The sequence below is a fragment of the Budorcas taxicolor genome, chromosome 12 (assembly GCF_023091745.1).
Source record: "Budorcas taxicolor isolate Tak-1 chromosome 12, Takin1.1, whole genome shotgun sequence".
In the NCBI taxonomy this organism is placed as follows: domain Eukaryota; kingdom Metazoa; phylum Chordata; class Mammalia; order Artiodactyla; family Bovidae; genus Budorcas; species Budorcas taxicolor.
Window position 1 is genome coordinate 40,403,989 of NC_068921.1, and position 19,968 is coordinate 40,423,956.

The 19,968-nt window shown below is 36.5% G+C and overlaps 1 protein-coding gene across 1 annotated transcript in view; it reads right to left on the reverse strand.

The window, feature by feature from the left end:
- PCDH9 (protocadherin 9) overlaps nucleotides 1–19,968 on the reverse strand; it is a 1,158,506-nt gene that overhangs the window by 1,063,526 nt on the left and 75,012 nt on the right. The gene's annotated exons all lie outside the window — the stretch shown is intronic.

Sequence of the window (19,968 nt, forward strand, 5' to 3'; positions counted from 1 at the left end):
GTATGTACATTTAGATGTTACAATAATATTACAGATGTAATAAGGTATCTTATTTTAAATGTAAAGCCCAGTATGCTGTTAGGACTTGATAGATGTTCTTATTATGATTATCATCATCATAATTTTTATAAGAAAGGAAAGAAACAAAACTGAACAAAACATTTACTTTTATACCTAATGAAGGAACATTAAAAGGAAAATCAAACTATAAATACTAATGGCCAAGAATTTTTATTTGATTGTTTTCTGATTACCTGTTACCCTAAAAAATTGCAAAGAAATTGCAATTTTACTTCCAGAAATAAAATTACTTTAAAAGCTTATTTCCTATAAAAATCTAAGGTTATTCACATGAAAACTAGGTAACGGCATTGAAATAAAAATACACTTGTGTAGTGTTTGCATTTTTAAAACTTTGCTTTTAGTTGAGCTCTTTCACACGAATTGGCATATTTAGTCTTTCCAAACACCTTGAAGAGTATTTTTATCCCCATTTTACAGATGAAGAAACTAAGATACAAGGTTACAGAGCTTCTTAGTGGCAGAGGTATCTAATATTCACTTTTGAATAAAAAATTCTATAAATCAGAGTCTTATAAGGGTAGTAGGCTAGAATATTTTCAGTCCACATTTATGATAACAATAATTTCAGTTTTAATAAAAAAAATCCAAGGCATTGCTTTGTATAACAAATCAGTAATAAAATTATAACATAGAAATTATTACATTTATTAAGCCTGTTACGATTACATTGGCAAGAATGAAGGATGCAGAACTAAGATACTTTGCACAAATATTCATCAGAAATACAACTGTTGGCTTCATATTCTTTTAACAGCCCCATGCTGCGGCCCTAACCATCCCCTTGGTTTGCTAAATCAGTAAGTATTATTTAAGTCATGCTATTCTTAAACATAATACAGCAAAAATAAGTGCTTTTCATTATACTGACGAATGAAAACACTAGTCTGTAAATAAATAGAGAACCATTTACAATTACAGTTGACCCTTGGTAAACATCAGTTTGATGTTTAAGGGTCTACTAATACGTGGGTGTTTTTCAATAAATATGTACTATACTACAACATGTTCTATGTTTTTTATTTACAGCAACAACAATCACACACTAGAAAACAGAGTAACTAGTACAGGCAGTGGGTTTCCCAGGTGGCTCAGTGATAAACGAATCCACCTGCCAATGCAGGAGATGCAGGAGACGCGGGTTCAATCCCTAGGTTGGGAAGATCCCCTGGAGAAAGAAATGGCAACCTGCTCCAGTATTCTAGCCTGGGAAATCCATGGACAGAAGAACCTGGGTGGGCTAAAGTCCAAGAGGTGGAAAAGAGTTGAACACAATGTCACAGATTCAGTTCCAAACTGTCACAATAAAGGAAATATTGCAATTAAACAAGTCATATTAATTTATTTTGTTTTCCCAGTGCATATAAAAGTTATGTTTACACTATCAGTTCAGTTCAGTAGCTCAGTCATGTCCAGCTCTTTTCGACCCCATGAACCGCTGAACGCCAGGCTTCCCTGTCCATCACCAACTCCTGGAGCCTACTCAAACTTATGTCCATTGCATCAGTGATGCCATCCAACCATCTCAGCCTCTGTCATCCCCTTCTCCTCCTGCCTTCAATCTTTCCCAGCATCAGCATCTTTCCGAATGAGTCAGTTTTCGCATCGGGTAGCCAAAGTATTGAAGCTTCAGCTTCAGCATCAGTCCTCCCAGTGAATATTCAGGACTGATTTCCTTTAGGATTGACTGGTTGGATCTCCTTGAAGTCCAAGGGGCTCTCAAGAGTCTTCTCCAACACCACAGTTCAAAACACCAATTATTTGGTGCTCAGCTTTCTTCATAATCCAACCCTCACATCCATAAATGACTATTGGAAAAACCATAGCTAGATGGAACCTTTTTTGGTAAAGTAATGTCACTGCTTTTTTATATGCTGTTTAGGTTGGTCATAACTTTTCTTCCAAGGAGCAAATATCTTTTAATGTCATGGATGCAGTCACCATCTGCAGTGATTTTGGAGTCCCCCAAAAGAAAGGTTCACACAATACTGGAGTCTATTAAGTGTGTAATAGCACTGTGTCTAAAAAGTGTATGTATTTCAATTTAAAAATATTGCTAAAAATGCCAATAATCATCTGAACCTTCAGAGAATCATAGTAATTTGCCTGGGTATTGATGGCTACTGGCTGATAAGCATGATGGCTGCTGAAAGCTGGTGTGGCTGTGGCAGTTTCTTAGAAAGGAAGAAAACAATGAAGTTTACCACATCGATTGAGTCCTCCATTCCCAAATGATTTCTCTATAGCATTGACTCCTCCATTCCCAAATGGTTTCTCTATAGCATGCAATGCTGTTTGATGGCATTTTACCTACAGTAGAGTTTCTTTCAGAATGGGAGCATATTCTCTCAATCCATGTTTTTGCTTTATTAACAAGGTTTATGTAATATTTCAAACCCTTTGTTGTCATCTCAACAGTGCATTGAAAGTCTATTATTTAGTGTAGGCACTCCATGAATTATCTCAGCTAGGTCTCCTGCATAACTTGCTGCACCTTTTACATCAGGCTTTGATGCTTCATTTTGAAATTTTATGTTATAGAGAGGACTTCTTTCTTTAAACCTCATGAACCAACCTCTCCTAGCTTCAAACTTTGCTTCTGCAGTTTCATCTCTCTCAGCCATCATACAATTGAAGAGAGTAGGACTTTGCTCTGGATTAGGTTTTGACTTAAAGGAATGATGGGGCTCTTCTAACTGGACCACTAAAATTTTCTTCATATCAGTAATGAAGCTGTTTCACTTTCTTACCTTGCACAGTTTACTGAAGTAGAACTTTTAGTTCCCTTCAGGACTTTTTCCTTTGCATTCAGAGCATGGCTAACTGGCATAAGAGGCCAAGTTTTCAGCCTGCCTTGGCTCTATACACACTTTCCTCAATAAGCTTAATTCATTTCCAGCTTTTGATTTAAAATAGAGATGTGTGACTCTTCCTTTCATTTGAACACTTAGAGGACACTGTAGAATTATTAATTGACCTCATTTCAACATTGTTGTGTTTCAGGAAATAGGCAGGCCTGAGGAGAGGACGGGAGACTAGAGAGACTTCTGGGAAATGGCTGGTCAATGGAACAGTCAGAACACATGTATTTGTTGATTAAGTTTGCTGTCTCAAATAGGCACAGTTCTTGGCACCCAAAAGCAATTACAATGGTGACATCAAAGATCACTAATCATAGATCAGCATAATAAATAAAACAATAATGAAAAAGTTTGAAATATTATGAAAATTATCAAAATGTAACACAGAGACATCAGATGAATAAATGCTGTTGGAAAAGCAGAACCTATAGACTTGTTCTATGCAAGGTTACCACAAACATTCAACTTGTAAAAAATTCAGTACCTGCCAAGCATAGTAAATAAACTGCAATGAAATGAAGTGTGACTGTACTGTATTGCTCTCTGTAATCATAGCATTCAGTGCTGTTCACTCACCTAACAGAACTCCAGGAAGACTGTATCTTTGTACTGCACAACTATTTGCAAGCAGAGTTAGAAACTAATCCCTTTTAATCCAACTTACTTACTACAATCAGATTAATCTTCTTATCTCACCAATTTTCACTGTCACTCTCCCCTTCTCAAGGCCTTCAACTGATCCCCACTGTTCACTGAATAAACAGAAATGAATTTATAGGAAAACTGAATTCAACCTTCACCATGTATGACTTTTGCTTTACACTGTCTTGTCCTTTGCCCTTACCTATTTAATCCAGAAACTTCTCCATCATTTTCAAAGTCCACTGAAAGGGTTATCACTTTTTTGAGGATCTCTTTGTGCATTCTATTAAAAACTATTCCTTCCATGAATTTCAAGACCAAAAAGCTTTCTAATCTTATAGAAAGGAAGTGTTCCCCATCTAGAGTCCCTTGTCTTTATCACATTTATGGGCTTTATCTCTGTATTATCTTGAAATAGGGCCATTTGTTGTTATGCTTTTTCTGCTACTAGAGACAGACTTCTGGTAAGTAAGGTGGATTTTTTTTTTCTCTTTTATGTTTCCCAATCACAATTGCAACTTAACACAATATATAGCAGGTAACATACACACACACATATAGATATACACACATAAAACATTTTCATATATATATATATATATATATATATATATATATATATATATATATATTCTTGTCCATGCTCCTGTTCAGTTGTGTCTGACTCTTTGTGACCCTTTGGACTATAGCCTGCCTGGCTTCTCTTTCCATGGGATTTCCAGGCAAGAATACTGGAGTGGGTTGTCATTTCCTTCTCCAGGAGATCTTCATGACCCAAGGAACAAACCTACGTCACCTGTGTCTCAGGCATTGCAGGCAGATAAGATTATACATATACTTATAATCTTATACACACACACACACACACACACACACACACACACACACATATTATAGCATTTTCTTCTTCTTTCAGTTCAGTTCAGTTCAGTTGCTCAGTCATGTCCAACTCTTTGTGACTCCATGAATTGCAGCACTCCAGGCTTCCCTGTTCATCACCATCTCCCGGAGTTCACTCAAACTCATGTCCATTGAGTTGGTGATGCCATCCAGCCATCTCATCCTCTGTCGTCCCCTTCTCCTCCTGCCCCCAATCCCTCCCAGCATCAGAGTCTTTTCCAATGAGTCAACCCTTCACATGAGGTGGCCAAAATATTGGAGGTTTCAGCTTTAGCATCAGTCCTTCCAAAGAACACCCAGGACTGATCTCCTTTAGAATGGACTTCTTCTTTAGGGATGTTAATATTTAATTCAGTGAAGGAATAAAACCTTGTTTCTTACCCCCACTTGCCATTTATCTTTATGGGTTGCTGGGCGTGGGTGTATGTGTCTGAGCAATGCCCGGGGACAATGGTCAGTTTCTTCTGGTAAATCAACAGCTGCAACTGCTTTGATGATTTGCTTGAAAAAAACCAGGCATGATTCCAACTTGGGTAGGAAATCTAAGGGGAAGCACGGATTCTAAAATCCTATACTTGTAGGTTAGAACTAGAAACCCCATCTGATCTGAGAACTTCATTTCATACAGCAACTAACAGTGGGGAATATTTCTTTTCTAGAAACTGGGAAAGCATTTTGCTCAAAACTTAGAGGAAGAAAAAATTTCATTATTTTTAATCAATTGATCAAAACTAAGGCAGATAATCAGAAGGAGAAAAATATCATTAAGTTCTGGTATTTTAGGCTTTTAAGGTCTCGTAAAAAGCCTCAGGAGGCAACAAGCAGAGTAGAGCTGCAGGCAACATCACTCAATTCTGGAACCATTTTCAAGGCACAATGACCTGGATGCACTCAGAGTTCCTGTATCCTCATTGTGCCTAAAAAGAAAATTCTTTTGTTGCGAGGTGATGTGAGAGAATGAAAAGATTCTTAGAGATACCTTTTAATTTCCTAAAAACACACATCCCAAATTATATGAAATTGTAACATTAAACAAATTCTCCCAAATTTCATCTTATAACTAAGTACGTTTTTGTGCTATACTTGTTTTAAGAAGTATATGTTTTATATTAAATAAAAGAACAAGCTGCCTGTGGAAGTGAGAACATTCCATATCCCCAGAAGAAACCTGTATGTTTTATTGTTGATAGGAAAAGGAACTCTGCCAAGCAGTGAACTAATGAATTAGAGTTTGGCAGTACTCCATGCCTGATACAATTTAGTTCAAATTTATGAAATCTACCATTTCCAGAAACCTACTTCTGCCTAAGGCCTCTCTGTACTTTTCAGAGTAAAAAGCATAACATTGCTAGACTTCTAATTTTATCTTACTGATAAAGAAAAAATTATGAACAATATGTTTTCTAAACTGAATCTCTAACAGTTTCTTCAATTTTCCAACAGCAGCAAATCAGTTGAAATCAGCATCTCTCTGAGTAGATAGCAGAATATTTCTGTCTCTTATTAAATTAAGTCCCCTTAGACATGACAGACCTAATCATCTCCAGAAAATGTCTACTGCCTCCCAATGCTTGACACCCTTTTGGAAAGGAAGGAATATCAGCTCTGTTCAAAGGCATGTTGTCTTCATATTCTTCGAACAAGAAAACACCTTTTTTCACACCAAGGAAAACAATAATACTAAAGTCTTCTATTAGTCATTGTGAAAAAATAATTATCATTAATGGTACATTAAAACTCACTTTATTTGGAGGAACCTCTTTCAAAATTATAATTTAGAAATGAGCAAGGGAGGATGAGAAGGTTGTACGTTTTTAATTCCTAGGAAGAAAAAACCTGAGATGCTAATTAGAGGGCTAAGGCACAGATCTCAATAACGTGATGTCTTCTTTCTGAATGCATACATAATTATTTCTCTTTAAGTGGCTGAGATTAGCCAACATCCTACTTTCACCGCATTCCTGATACTTGCCCAACCAGCGCTGATCACAGGCCACTGGAACTGCTCTGCAGGTTCTATCTCATATCTGCCGTCATGGCCACCCTTACCCTGCTAGTCCTCCTGTACGTATGGCCCTCTGCCCCAGTCCTAGCTCCTTTTTTCAACTTTCTTTTCTAACACAATCAGTTGTCCCTTCCACATAACATTATACAACTATTTTATGGCATTTCTTACAACACCCTTAAACACTTGATTAAACATATTTTCTATTTGTAAAATGGTGAGTTTTTCACCTACCAAAGCTGTGCATTTTTATACTTTGAAATGCCTTAGAACCTTCCATATGTGTTGATAAAATCATACAATTAAGTCAGGTTGTTGGCGGCCGGGGGTAGGGGATGGACAAAGAATCCTTAAATATCTACTTCTTTTGCTTACCCGGTGTCCTCTTCTATGGTGCTTTTATTTGCAGTTACTGGTGATTTACCATTTGCTAAAAAATATATTTACACTATAATAGGCACTGATGAAAAATTTAGTTCACTGTGAAATAACTGAATTGCCACAGGAAATCATTTTGTATGAATGACAAAAGCAATACCAGTCTCATTTGGCCTTGTTGTGACCTTAAAATTAAAAAGACACACAATGAATACACACATGTACTTTGGCATCTTGCTCCAGGCATATCTTGGTTTATGGAACTAATTTAAAAAGAATTGGTGTCAGAAATGAAAAGTAGAAAAGAATAAAAATTTAACAGAAACTTAAAATGACAAAAAAGACCTCTTTATATAAGACATAAAAAAGTAAATAATCTATTGCTAGTTTAGAATATACAAGAAATACTATTTTGTTTTAGTAACATGCTGTATTAAGAAATGTTTTCTATCCTATAATGACTTCTCTGTATCCCGTTTTCATTGTATTCACTTAAGGGATGTCTTTCATCGAAAGGGTCTTACTCTCTGTACTTTTGACTTTTAATTTTGTATTTTGGCATCCCATTTCAGCTTATCAGATATTTCACAATTTCTCACAAACTTGCTTTTTAAAACTCATATCAGTTACTTTTCAGAAGCAGACTAGAACTCTATCTGGAACTGAATACAATAGACCACCAGGCTCAAGTAATTCCAGTATCATTTCTAAATCATTCAGGTTTTTCAGAGATAGATCAATGCTTCAGACTTTTCTAATATTTTAAAATCTGTTATAAGGCTTTGGTTTAGTGATTACCTGACATTATTGTATCAGAGGCTAGAGCATTTCATAAGCATGGGGAGATTTCCAAATAAGAAAGAGATATAGGAAACAAAATCTATTTATGTTGAAACTGGATCATAATTTTAAGTGGGAATTACCAAATGTATGAGAGCAAATATTCTTGTATTTTTATAACAATGGAGCATATGCTAGGTGCATGATGTGCTCCATTAGGCAATTTTATTTTTAAGTCATGTCTTTAAGTCCCAGAGGCAGTCTCTTTTCTCCCTCTATATTTGCTGAGGAATTACTCACTATTGTCAGAAGCTAGATACCCTAAAGGAAATCTCCAGAACACTAAGAACTGTACAAAGAGGAGCAAGACATTGGACTCATTCTGATAAAACAAAAGGAAGCTGCTTTGTGGAAATTAAAAAAAAAAAAAAAGCAATATCAATCTTATTGGGATTTTACTTAGATGTCTAAATTCTATCCATACCTTAAAATCCACTCAAATCCTAGCACAGCTGGCAAACCTAAAACTGCTTCAGAGCCTTTAGGTCTCCTTTCTGCCTGGAACACTCATTTCCCTTATTTTCATATATCTGGTTAATTTCATCCTTCAAGCTTCAGCTCAAATATTATATCTTTAAGGAGACGAGCTTATATAATAAGCTTCCCTGGTGGCTCAGACTGTAAAGAATCTGTCTGCAGTGCAGGAGAGCCAGGTTCAATCCTTGGATCAGAAGGATCCCCTGAAGAAGGGAATGGCAAACCACTCTAGTTCCTGGAGAATTCCATGGGCAGAGGAGCCTGGAAAGTTACATATAGTCCATCCCATGACTGAGCAACTAACATTTCCACATTTCCATATAATAAATCTCCCTTGCCTATCACTCTCTAACACATTTCCTCAGAGTTCATAACATTACTTGATATTATTTTTTCTTTGTTTCCTTCTTTGCTTTATAAAATAGATTACTTATATTCTGTGTTATCTCTTATATCCTTGGTGCCTATATCAATGCCTGACATATATTAAATAAATATTAACTGGTTGAATGAATGAAGAAACACATTCCTTTCTGAATCTTAATACATCTTCACTCTGTCTTATCTCTGGTCTTGATATTCACCCTTGCCCCAAAACTGCATATATCTCATTTGGCCACTTTTCGCTCTCAGAATTTATGTAATTAAAAAATATCCTACATTAACCTACAAATTTCTAAATAGCTGGATTTTATTTATTTTTGAAATAGGCATACATTCACTAAGTACACAAACAATATGGTTTGAATGGGTGGATGTAAATTATATCAATGGCAAGTTTAGGAATGAGTGTTTTTATCTTCCTCAGCAGCTTTAAAATGTTCAGTCGTCTAAAGTCTCTGAGATGCACCTCTATGACTATAGCTTGGCCTGCACTATGGGTAAATACTACTGACCTTCAAACACACACAAGCCATGCAAAGGAAAGTGCCTATAGCCCCAAATAATTTCTTCCATTGTGTAAGAATCGGATAGGAAATAAAACATGCCAACTGAGACAATAAAATGGATGTGGTCAACTTTTAGCCTTCATATTTATTAAATATACTTCTCTAGTCATCAGAAGAACCTTTAGCAGAAGACAGCTTTAAAACTCTTGCATAAGCAGATAGAGATTTTGGGAAAGTTTGAAAGCTGAATATGAGACTTCAGTGGGCATCATCACGTCTTTATTGCCAACATAATTCTCTCAGTCTGGGCTCTGGCAGGGAAATCAGACAACTCTCATTGCAACCTGGGGGTTGACATTAATTAAAAACGTAAAATCATAAAGCATCTGTGGTGAGTTTAGATGCCAAATGAGATGGACCAAGTTTAAAACTAAACTTCTTACAAAGGTAACTGAATGTCAGAATCATGTTTTTCCCAAAATAACAATAATTACAATGTCTTTCTATAGTACATATACACATTCTTATAATTGACATAATTGGTATCACTAGACCTTTTAATGTTCCTGTGAACAAAGTTACAAGGGCATAGGTGTTAATGCTTATTTTAGATCGAAAGAAAATAAATCTACTTCATTTTTTTTTCATAGAATAAAAGCTAATAGAACAAAATGTCTATTTATTTCCATAAACCCTTGGCTTGAATGTTTATGTAGCTCACAAACAGCAGGAATTAGAAGTGTCGACTTTCTTCAGTGCCTTTTATCCCAAAGCATGAAAGACCCCGATGCACAGATACAAAATAAATAGTTTTTGTTACAGCTTTACCTTTATGATATTTTGTAAGTGGGCCTTGTCTTCTATGGGTTTTTTTTTGTTTTGTTTTGTTTTACCATACCTATGTAATCAATGAAACACTAAATAAATGACTTAGGCATAAGATACACAAGCAGTCATTTGAAATCACACTAATTTAGCTTATTTTCTATCAGCAAGTAGAAACAACAGTCTCCCTGTAGTATGAAACAGCATCAAACTCTAAGAGGAATGGTTTCACTTTATTCATGGGCAATAAGACTGACCCAGTGACACTGTATTTCTTTTTCAAAATGGACCATGAACATATATGCTATTATCATTCCCTATCCTAAAAATGAAAAAATTGAAGATCAGCAAAATAATATGATTTCTTCAAGATCATAAACGTGGAAATTGCCAGAGGATAGAAGTGATTTGAATGCATGTAAGCAGAAAACAAAGATCATGGCGTCTGGTCCCATCACTTCATGGGAAATGGATGGGGAAACAGGGGAAACAGTGTCAGACTTTATTTCTGGGGGCTCCAAAATCACTGCAGATGGTGACTGCAGCCATGAAATTAAAAGGCACTTACTCCTTGGAAGAAAAGTTATGACCAACCTAGATAGCATATTCAAAAGCAGAGACATTACTTTGCCAACTAAGGTCTGTCTAGTCAAGGCTATGGTGTTTCCAGTGGTCATGTCTGGATGTGAGAGTTGGACTGTGAAGAAAGCTGAGCACCAAAGAATTGATGATTTTGAACTGTGGTGTTGAAGAAGACTCTTGAGAGTCCCTTGGACTGCAAGGAGATCCAACCAGTCCATTCTGAAGGAGATCAGCCCTGGGATTTCTTTGGAGGGAATGATGCTGAAGCTGAAACTCCAGTATTTTGGCCACCTCTTGTGAAGAGCTGACTCATTGGAAAAGACTCTGATGCTGGGAGGGATTGGGGGCAGGAGGAGAAGGGGACGACAGAGGATGAGACGGCTGGATGTAATCACGGACTCGATGCATCTGAGTTTGGGTGAACTCCGGGAGTTGGTGATGGACAGGGAGGCCTGGTGTGCTGCGATTCATGGGGTCACAAAGAGTCAGACACGACTGAGCGACTGAACTGAACTGAACTGAACTGAAGAGAAGACTGCTATGTAGAGTGGTTATCTGTCCTGGTTGCCCAAGAACTGGACTTCTGGCTATATCTTGGGCAAAAGATAAGAGTGGGGCACCCTAAGTGAAGATGCTAAATCACAAGAAGTTTAGAATTTACTCCAAATTCAAATGTTTACCATTGATGTGTTTCAATATAGGAATGGCATGATTTCCCTTGAGGACAGTGCAGAGTGTCGCATCTGGCTCACTAAGGACACACACAGGCCTTTACAAGACATATGAAATCAAGTGAAACTTACAAAAGGAAAAGGAATAGAGTGAGTTTTTGGGATTCAAGGAGGAAATAATGGCTATCAGAGAAACCAGACTGGGCCCTGCAAAATAAGAGTTAAAAAAACTTAATAAAATGCCATTTTAGATTTCCTATTTACTGAAATATTTGTAGTTAAAACCTTTAAGATAACTGGGGAAATGACTAGAAGGGTAGGTAGGTAGTGAATAATTTTTTGCCTAACAAGTGGCAATTTATCTTAAAGAATTTATCAAGTAATTGACTCTTAGAAACAAGTCCATTCATAAAATATAAATAAATAGGTAAACCTGACACTGAAATTATGTAGCATTTAGTGCAAAAAAAACCAATATTGTAATAAAGAAATAACTAAACTATGAAAAAATATGCTATTTAATAAGAAAGGTGCCTTTACTTGCTTATTTTTTTTAAATCATTTTTAACACTAAAACTTTAAGGACTTGTTTATAACTCTGTAAATGAATCAGTTCCTGATATGAACTTCCTCCCTGGTTCTTCTTTTTTGAAAGTACTTCAGCTCAGAGACCTTCTGAAGGGCTTCTTCAGATAAGCATCACCGCCATCTGGGAAATCCTGACTCCTCTGAGTTTTGTGACTCATTTCTCTCAGCCTTGTAGATTTCAAACAAAGAAATCATCCACAACAGCAACAAAAACAAATACTCCAAAAGTTTCGTGGGTTTTCTTTTCTATGGTAGAAAAAAGACCTTCATATTTCTGTGTGATTAAAAATTCAATCTTATGTCATCTCATGCTGTTCTTATGTTAGGGTTTATGTTTTAAATACTATGTTTCAAGTCAACAGTCTGGCTGTAATACCCTCTACACCACTGTGCTTTATCAGTTATAAGTTAGCCAGTTACTAAAGTATCATGAGCCATGAGTATTATTCAAGGATCCCCTCTTAAGAAAAGCACCTAAGAGAACCATTTATCCTACTCAGCTATAATTTAGATTCCAACTGAATATCCATGCAGCACTGAATACAATTGGGTTCTTATACCCTTTGAATTAATGTAGTTAGGAGTTACTTTGTATAGCAGTCAAGCAGTTTTCCTAGCCACTTTAATATTTTAAGCATTTCTGAAATCCAAGTACCATGGGAAATTTTATTTGAAATTTCAGATAATTTAAATGGAACAACAGTAGTAAATGAGATAATAGGGAGATTCTTGGAAAGAATACTTTCTTGGGTGTTTTTCATCACACTTTCAGTTCACAAGACAATTCATGGAATAAAATGATTTAACAATCTGGGTGTCTAGAGGAAACCATTCCAAATATCCTTCCTGATTGCAGAATGAGCCAGAATTGTTAGTCAGTTCTCTGTCATTTTACTTCAGCTGTAAATTTCTGTTCAAATACAAGGAAATACTCAGGGAAACAAAGCATATGCAAACAGACAAACCTCCCAGTTAATGAAATGCCTCCGTGAGGATTGCAATCGATAACAGTATAATCTATGTCCATAAATAAAAGTATGGCCTCGAAAGAGGAGAGGGCAGTGATGAATTATTCAGGAGGTCTGCAGTGCTGCAACTTCTAGGCTTAAAGCTCTTCAGCAGCACAACACTTGGCTTAGCACTTGCTGACTCCAGCCTCCTTCGAATAGCTAAATCTCTTTCTTCTTCCCCTGAATATAATTTATCCAAATAGCCCAAGGCTCTTGCAGCTTATCTGAGGTCAAGCTCCAAAGAAAGCCACTGAACTCCAAGTGGAGTAAGTCACTATGGCAGGTCCCCCACTCATATGTAGAGCTATTATTTAAGGTGGGGAACCACTGACTCTAGAAAGTATCACTGACAGTATATAGAAGACTGGGACCTCATAAACACTTTAATTTCTAAAGACTGTCAGGCAGGGTTAATGTGAGAGGGAATTAGTAGTTAATAAGGGGGAATAATAGAAAATGAAACCATTTTCCCTTGCCAGATGTCTGCAATTTTCTGCCTCTTCTCCATTAGTTTCACAACCAGAGAAGATGTTGTAATAATAGCAATCACAATTCCTCCAAGGATTATAAACAATTTTGCCCCCTCTAGACTTACTAAGAAGAAGGCAATGGCACCCCACTCCAGTACTCTTGCCTGGAAAATCCCATGGGCGGAGGAGCCTGGTAGGCTGCAGTCCATGGGGTTGCTAAGAGTCAGACACGACTGAGCTACTTCACTTTCACTTTTCACTTTCATGCATTGGAGAAGGAAATGGCAACCCACTTCAGTGTTCTTGCCTGCAGAATCCCAGGGACGGGGGAGCCTGGTGGGATGCCGTCTATGGGGTCACACAGAGTCAGACACGACTGAAGCGACTTAGCAGCAGCAGACTTACTAAAATAATAACAGTGATATGCTATATGCAGTAAATAGTGTTTGGGAATTGGAGAAAGCCAAACTTTATTAGCTGGCCAAGCCCACAGTCTAAGCATCATGATCAAGTCAGCCTTAAGTGACCCTGGGAGGAGAGATCTTGCCACATCTTCTGGGAAACAATTATAAAGCAAATAATGTTTACAATTATTAATTTTTCATATTCAGGCTAAATTGTCCTTGGCTTTATTCCTTCTATCTGTTGATACTTATTTGCCTAAATAGTTACGCTAAATAATTGCTTTGTACAAAGCTAACATTTTTAGATTATAACAATTGATAAAATAGGAATATAATGCTAGTCTCTTTTTTGAATTGTACCAATAGCTCAATTTTTTCCTAAAATAAAAACATTTCAAAAACATGTCAACTTTCAAAGCACCCAACTCTCCAAAAACTTCTATCTAGAATTTTAGTTTTAAAACTTTAGATGATTAAAGTGGACTATATATATATTCTCTTAGGAATTTTTTGATGTGAAATATTTTTATTAAAGTTCACACACCAAATACCTCAAGCAGTGTTGATTTCCACTTGCTGGACTCCAAACTCACAGACCACCATCAAAAGCCTTTCCCATCTGATCACCAGAAGAGACTGCTCACAGAAGAAGGTCAGCAGTTTTTGAACTAGTTTTTGGTCTGCAGGAGTTTCCATCAGAAAATAAAATTGGCCATACTTCAATGCCCTCTTCCAAAACTCCTGAATGAGTAGAGAAGATGTGTTGCTTCAGTCTTTAGCATCTTTCTTCATGTCAAAGGAAAAAGAAAACTGATGGAGCATCCCCTAGACATGACTGCTTAAGGAATAACATGTTTGGAAAAAAGAGAATTGTCAAATATGCTACTACCTGCACTATTCCAAACTGAGAAATTAGAACTTTGGTTTGAGGCCACTAAAAGAGAAAATCTTTCTTAAGTTTGTCATTACATTTTGCAGTTAAATTTAGAAATTAATGAGAAACTATGGACAAAATCATGTACGTACTATGTGGTTCTCCAGCTCTCCCACATTTAGATCATGATACAAAATAGCCAGGACAATTAATTAGCTACCATACATAAATAGTAATACTTTTAAGTTCAGCATATAAAATCAGAGAAGTAACCCAAAACAGGGCTTTCAAAAGTTTGGTTACTATAGCAACTCCATGTGCATGAAAGAAAATCAAAAGGAATCAAATATAAAGAAGCACATGCAGATCTTTCTCAGCCATGATAAATAAAACGTGGAAGTAAAGACCATAGCCTTAAATTAAATTACATATATTGCTCATAGTTTCTTTTTGGAATCAATCGATTTTATTATTTTAATATTATAGTATTATAAAATCTATTTGTATTCTTTAAAAAGTTGTATTCTGGAAGGAACACTTTATATATCTACCCTCTTAGCAGATTTTTAAGGGTACAATACTGTTGTTCAGGACTGTCTACAGGACTTGCCTGGTGGCTCAGATGGTAAAGAATCTGCTGCAGCATAGGAGACCCAGGTTTGATTCCTGGGTTAGGAAGATCCCCTGGATAAGAGAATAGCAATCCATTCCAGTATTCTCGCCTGGAGAATTCCATGGACAGAGGAGCCTGGTGGGTTCCATTGGCTCACAAAGAGTTGGACATAACTGAATGAATTTCACTTTCACTGTTGTTTATATACACAATATTTTAGCTATCTGCTGTAAAACAGTTGTTCATGAATTAGTTCTTAGTGGAGAGGAATCAAGCTACTCTCAAGTATCATTGCATAAAAAATATCTAGAGCCCATATTTGATATATTTAATGTATATAATATAGTATAGGATCTTGAACAGTGCTTTCAAATGAGATCACGGGCATTCAGGGTGGTATGGCCATTGACCAAACACTGCTTTCAGAAGATAGACTAGATACTTTAATTTCATTTGTTAAATAGTTATTAAAATTACCCTTGCTATGTGGTCTAAATTTTCCGTCTTAAATTTGCTTCTCTGTCATTATATTTCAACCATTTAAAATCCCAATGCAGGTTTTCTATAACAACATTAAACTACCTAACTTCTAGTCATTGTAACATTTCATTTTCTTTTGTAGGAAGATATTCAGGTAGTAACTGTAAATTCTGGTTTTAGTTATTAATATGCTAATATAATAAGATCAAAAAAAGTTCATTTTTAATTCCAAATAATTGAAGTTAAACACTGCATAATATTTTTCAAGGATATATCATTGCTTATAATTTCATATTGAGGTCACCAAAATATGTATATTCAGCCAAAATATGTACATTCTTTAAATGATAGTGACTTACACATAGTCAATTAAACTATCAATAAACACACCCAGATTTACTAGTGATCTGAAACCAGGCCATTACAATAAAGAGAAGCATAGTAACAGCCTCCAGGAATTTTAAATAAAAGATAAAAGTAGTTCCTGAAGTTTGCGAAGGGAATAAATGACATGATTTTCCCTTACCTCACTGTAAAAATTAATTAGCTGAAAGTTTAAATGAATTAGTTTTCAAAAAGTTATTAATCCACTCAAACATAATTATATGCTTTGATATCTTCTAGTCATTGCCCAAATGCATGTGTATTTGCACATAATGCAATTATAATGTATCTACCAGTTCATTTACTGCTGTTTTATTTTGTCCACAGACATTTTTATGTCTGTTATTTCTATTAAAAACAGATCTATATTTTTAAAAGATATATATTTCAATTAAAATATTTGAAAATATGTAATATGTCTAGCATAGAAAAAAAAAACAAAAAGAAGTATTAAGAAGAGCTAATATTTGACTCCAGCTATCAAAGCCCCACTAGCCTTCTAGAAAGCCCACCCAGCTAGGGCCCCTTTCCCATTTTTGCAAGGCAGAACCTCTTCTTCCCCTTGGGCCTTTGACCAGATTGTTGTTCAAATATGTTACTCTTATCATCTTGGCCTCAATTTATTCTTAAACTTCTCAGATCTTCTCTGACTGTGTCTTATATATAGGAACTTTTGTCTTGTTCCCCCAACCTAGTCATTTTCTATCTCATTATTCTGTCTTGTGTCCCTACAGCAGTAACCCTAGAAATTGCCTTTCAAATAAATTCATTTACCTGCTGACACTACACCCTGGTGAAGGTACCATCAGACAGAGGACCTGATCATGTTACTGACCCCGGCAAGGCAACACCTCGCACAGAGCAATACCAAAGCAAAGGTACTTAATAATGTGAGCTGAAAAACAATGTGTGAAGGGGAAAAATGAATTCAAAAAATAGAAAAGTCTCATACAATCCTATCACTCATAAGTAAACTGTTAATTATTTTAATATATGCATCTGTCACTTAATTTTATTCATTAGTGAGCTATGATAATGAGTAGAGTTTGTGTTAAATAGTAAGTTAAAATATTGTTATACATGAAAAAATATGTGATTACTCTTAAAAAAGCAAAGTCATACTATGATGTTGTTTTGTAACCTGAAATTTTATTTACTCATATGTTAAAAAAATTTCACCATGCCATTGAATTATGAAGTCAAATTTTATGGCTATAGTATATACCATTGGGGAAGGGCATGGCAGCCCACTCCAGTATTCTTGCCTGTAGAATCCCCACGGACAGAGAAGCCTGGTGGGCTATAGTCCATGGGGTCACAAAGAGTTGGACACGACTTGAATGACTAAGCACAGCACAGCACTGTATGTGCCATTATATATTTTATAATGTGTGTATGGTAAGTTGCTTTAGTCATGTCCAAGTCTTTGCGACCCCATGGACTGTAGCTCACCAGGTTGTCTGTCCATGGGGATTCTCCAGGCAAGAATACTGGAATGGGTTGCCATTGCCTTCTCCGGGGGATCTTTCTGACCCAGGGACTGAGCCTGTCTCTTACGTCTCCTGCATTGGCAGAAAGATTCTCTACTGCTAGCTCCACCTGGGAAGCCCATAGCAATAACTAATAATTTATGGATGCTTACTGTATTATCTGTGTTAAAAACCTTATATTAATTCCCTAAATTATGTTCTTGGTAACTTTGATATTACTCCATTTTATGACCTGTCAAGACTGCCTTTGGATTAACTGACAGAATTAAAATTTAATCCAAGAGAAAACATTTATATTATATCTATCTATCTCTCAATCTATTTATCCATCTTTCCCTTTCAGGAAAAAGTTTATCCTAGTATACTGCTATTACCTCTTCATGAGCATACCTTCATGAGAATATTTTTGGAAGCTAAATTGATTTTAGATACCTTATCTTTTGTTTTTGACAGATGAATTAGTTATTTTTGATACAATTTTATTTCCTTATTGTTGTCGTTTAGTTGTGAAGTTGTGTCTATCTCTTTGTGACCTCGTGGACTGTACCCCACCAGGCTTCTCTGTCCATGGGATTTCACAGGCAAAAATACTGTAGTGTGTTTCCACTACAGTAAGAAAATGGCTACCCATTTTCTTCTCCAGGATTTCTTCCTGACCCAGGGATCAAACCCATGTCTACTGCTTGGCAGGAGGATTCTTTACTACTAAGACACCTCATCTCTTCATGAAAATGTCTTCATGAGAATATTTTTGGAACCTAAATTGATTTTGGATACCTTATCTTTTATTTTTTACCAATGCATTCTATTATCTTTTTGATAAAATTTCATTTCTGAGGAAACTTGAATAGTTTTTCAAGATGTATTGGAACCAGAGAACAAATTGCCAACATCCACTGGATCATAAAAAAAGCAAGAGAGTTCCAGAAAAACATCTACTTTAGCTTCATTGACTACACCAAAGCCTTTGACTGTGTGGATCACAACAAACTGTGGAAAATTCTTCAGGTGATAGGAATACCAGAGGACCTAACCTGCCTCCTAAGAAATCTGTATGCAGGTCAAGAAGCAACAGTTAGAACTAGACATGGAACAACAGACTGGTTCCAAATCAGGAAAGGAGTATGTCAAGATTGTATATTGTCAGCCTGCTTAACTTATATACAAGAGTACATCGTGCAAAATGCTGGGCTGGATGAAACACAAGCTGGAATCAAGATTTCCGGGAGAAACATCAATAACCTCAGATACACAGATGACAAAACCCTTATGGCAGAAAGCGAAGAATAACTAAGGAGCCTTTTGATGAAAGTGAAAAAGGAGAGTGAAAAAGTTGGCTTAAAACTCAACATTCAGAAAACTAAGATCATGGCATCTGGTCCCATCACTTCATGCCAAATAGATGGGGAAACAGGGGAAACAGTGAGAGACGTTTTTTGGTCTCCAAAATCACTATAGATGGTGCCTGCAGCCATTTATTAAAAGACATTTGCTCCTTGGAAGAAAAGCTATGACCATCCTAAACAGCATATTAAAAAGCAGAGACATCACCAACAAAGGTCCATCTAGTCAAAGCTATGGTTTTCCCAGTAGTCATGTAAGGATGTGAGAGTTGGGCTATAAAGAAAGCTTAGCACCAAAGAATTGATGCTTTTGAACTGTAGTGTTGGAGAAGACTCTTGAGAGTCCCCTGCATAGCAAGGAGATCCAACCAATCCATCCTAAAGGAAATCAGTCCTGAATATTCATTGGAAGGACTGATGCAGAAGCTGAAATTCCAATACTTTGACCACCTGATGCAAAGAACTGACTCAGTTGAAAATACTCTGATGCTGGGAAGGATTGAAGGCAGGAGGAGAAGGGGACAATAGGGGATGAGATGGTTGGATGGCATCACCAACACAATGAACATGAGTTTGAGTAGGCTCCATGAGTTGGTGATGGACAGGGAAGCCTGGCGTGCTACAGTCCACGGGATCACAAAGAGTCAGACATGACTGAGCGACTGAACTGAAATGAATTGGTATTTACAATTTTCATCTGTGTAATAAATCATATTTGAATGACTGATTTGTTGATTTATTATTATTATCCTATTATGTTTTGTTAATTAGAAGCTACTTAACTGTACCCATTTTGCACACTTAATATATTTTTTAAATTTATTTTTAATTGGAGGATAATTGCTTCATAATGTAGTGTTGATTTCTGCTGCACAGCATGAATCAGCCATAAGTATACATATATCCCCTCTGTCTTGAATGTCCTTCCCACCCCATCCCCATCCCATCCTTCTGCTGCTGCTGCTAAGTTGCTTCAGTCGTGCCCAACTCTACAACCCCATAGACGGCAGCCCATCGTCTACGGGATTCTCCAGGCAAGAATACTGGAGTGCATTGCCATTTCCTTCTCCAATGCATGAAAGTGAAAAGTGAAAGTGAAGTCGCTCAGTTGTGTCTGACTCTTAGTGACCCCATGGACTGCAGCCTACCAGGGTCCTCCG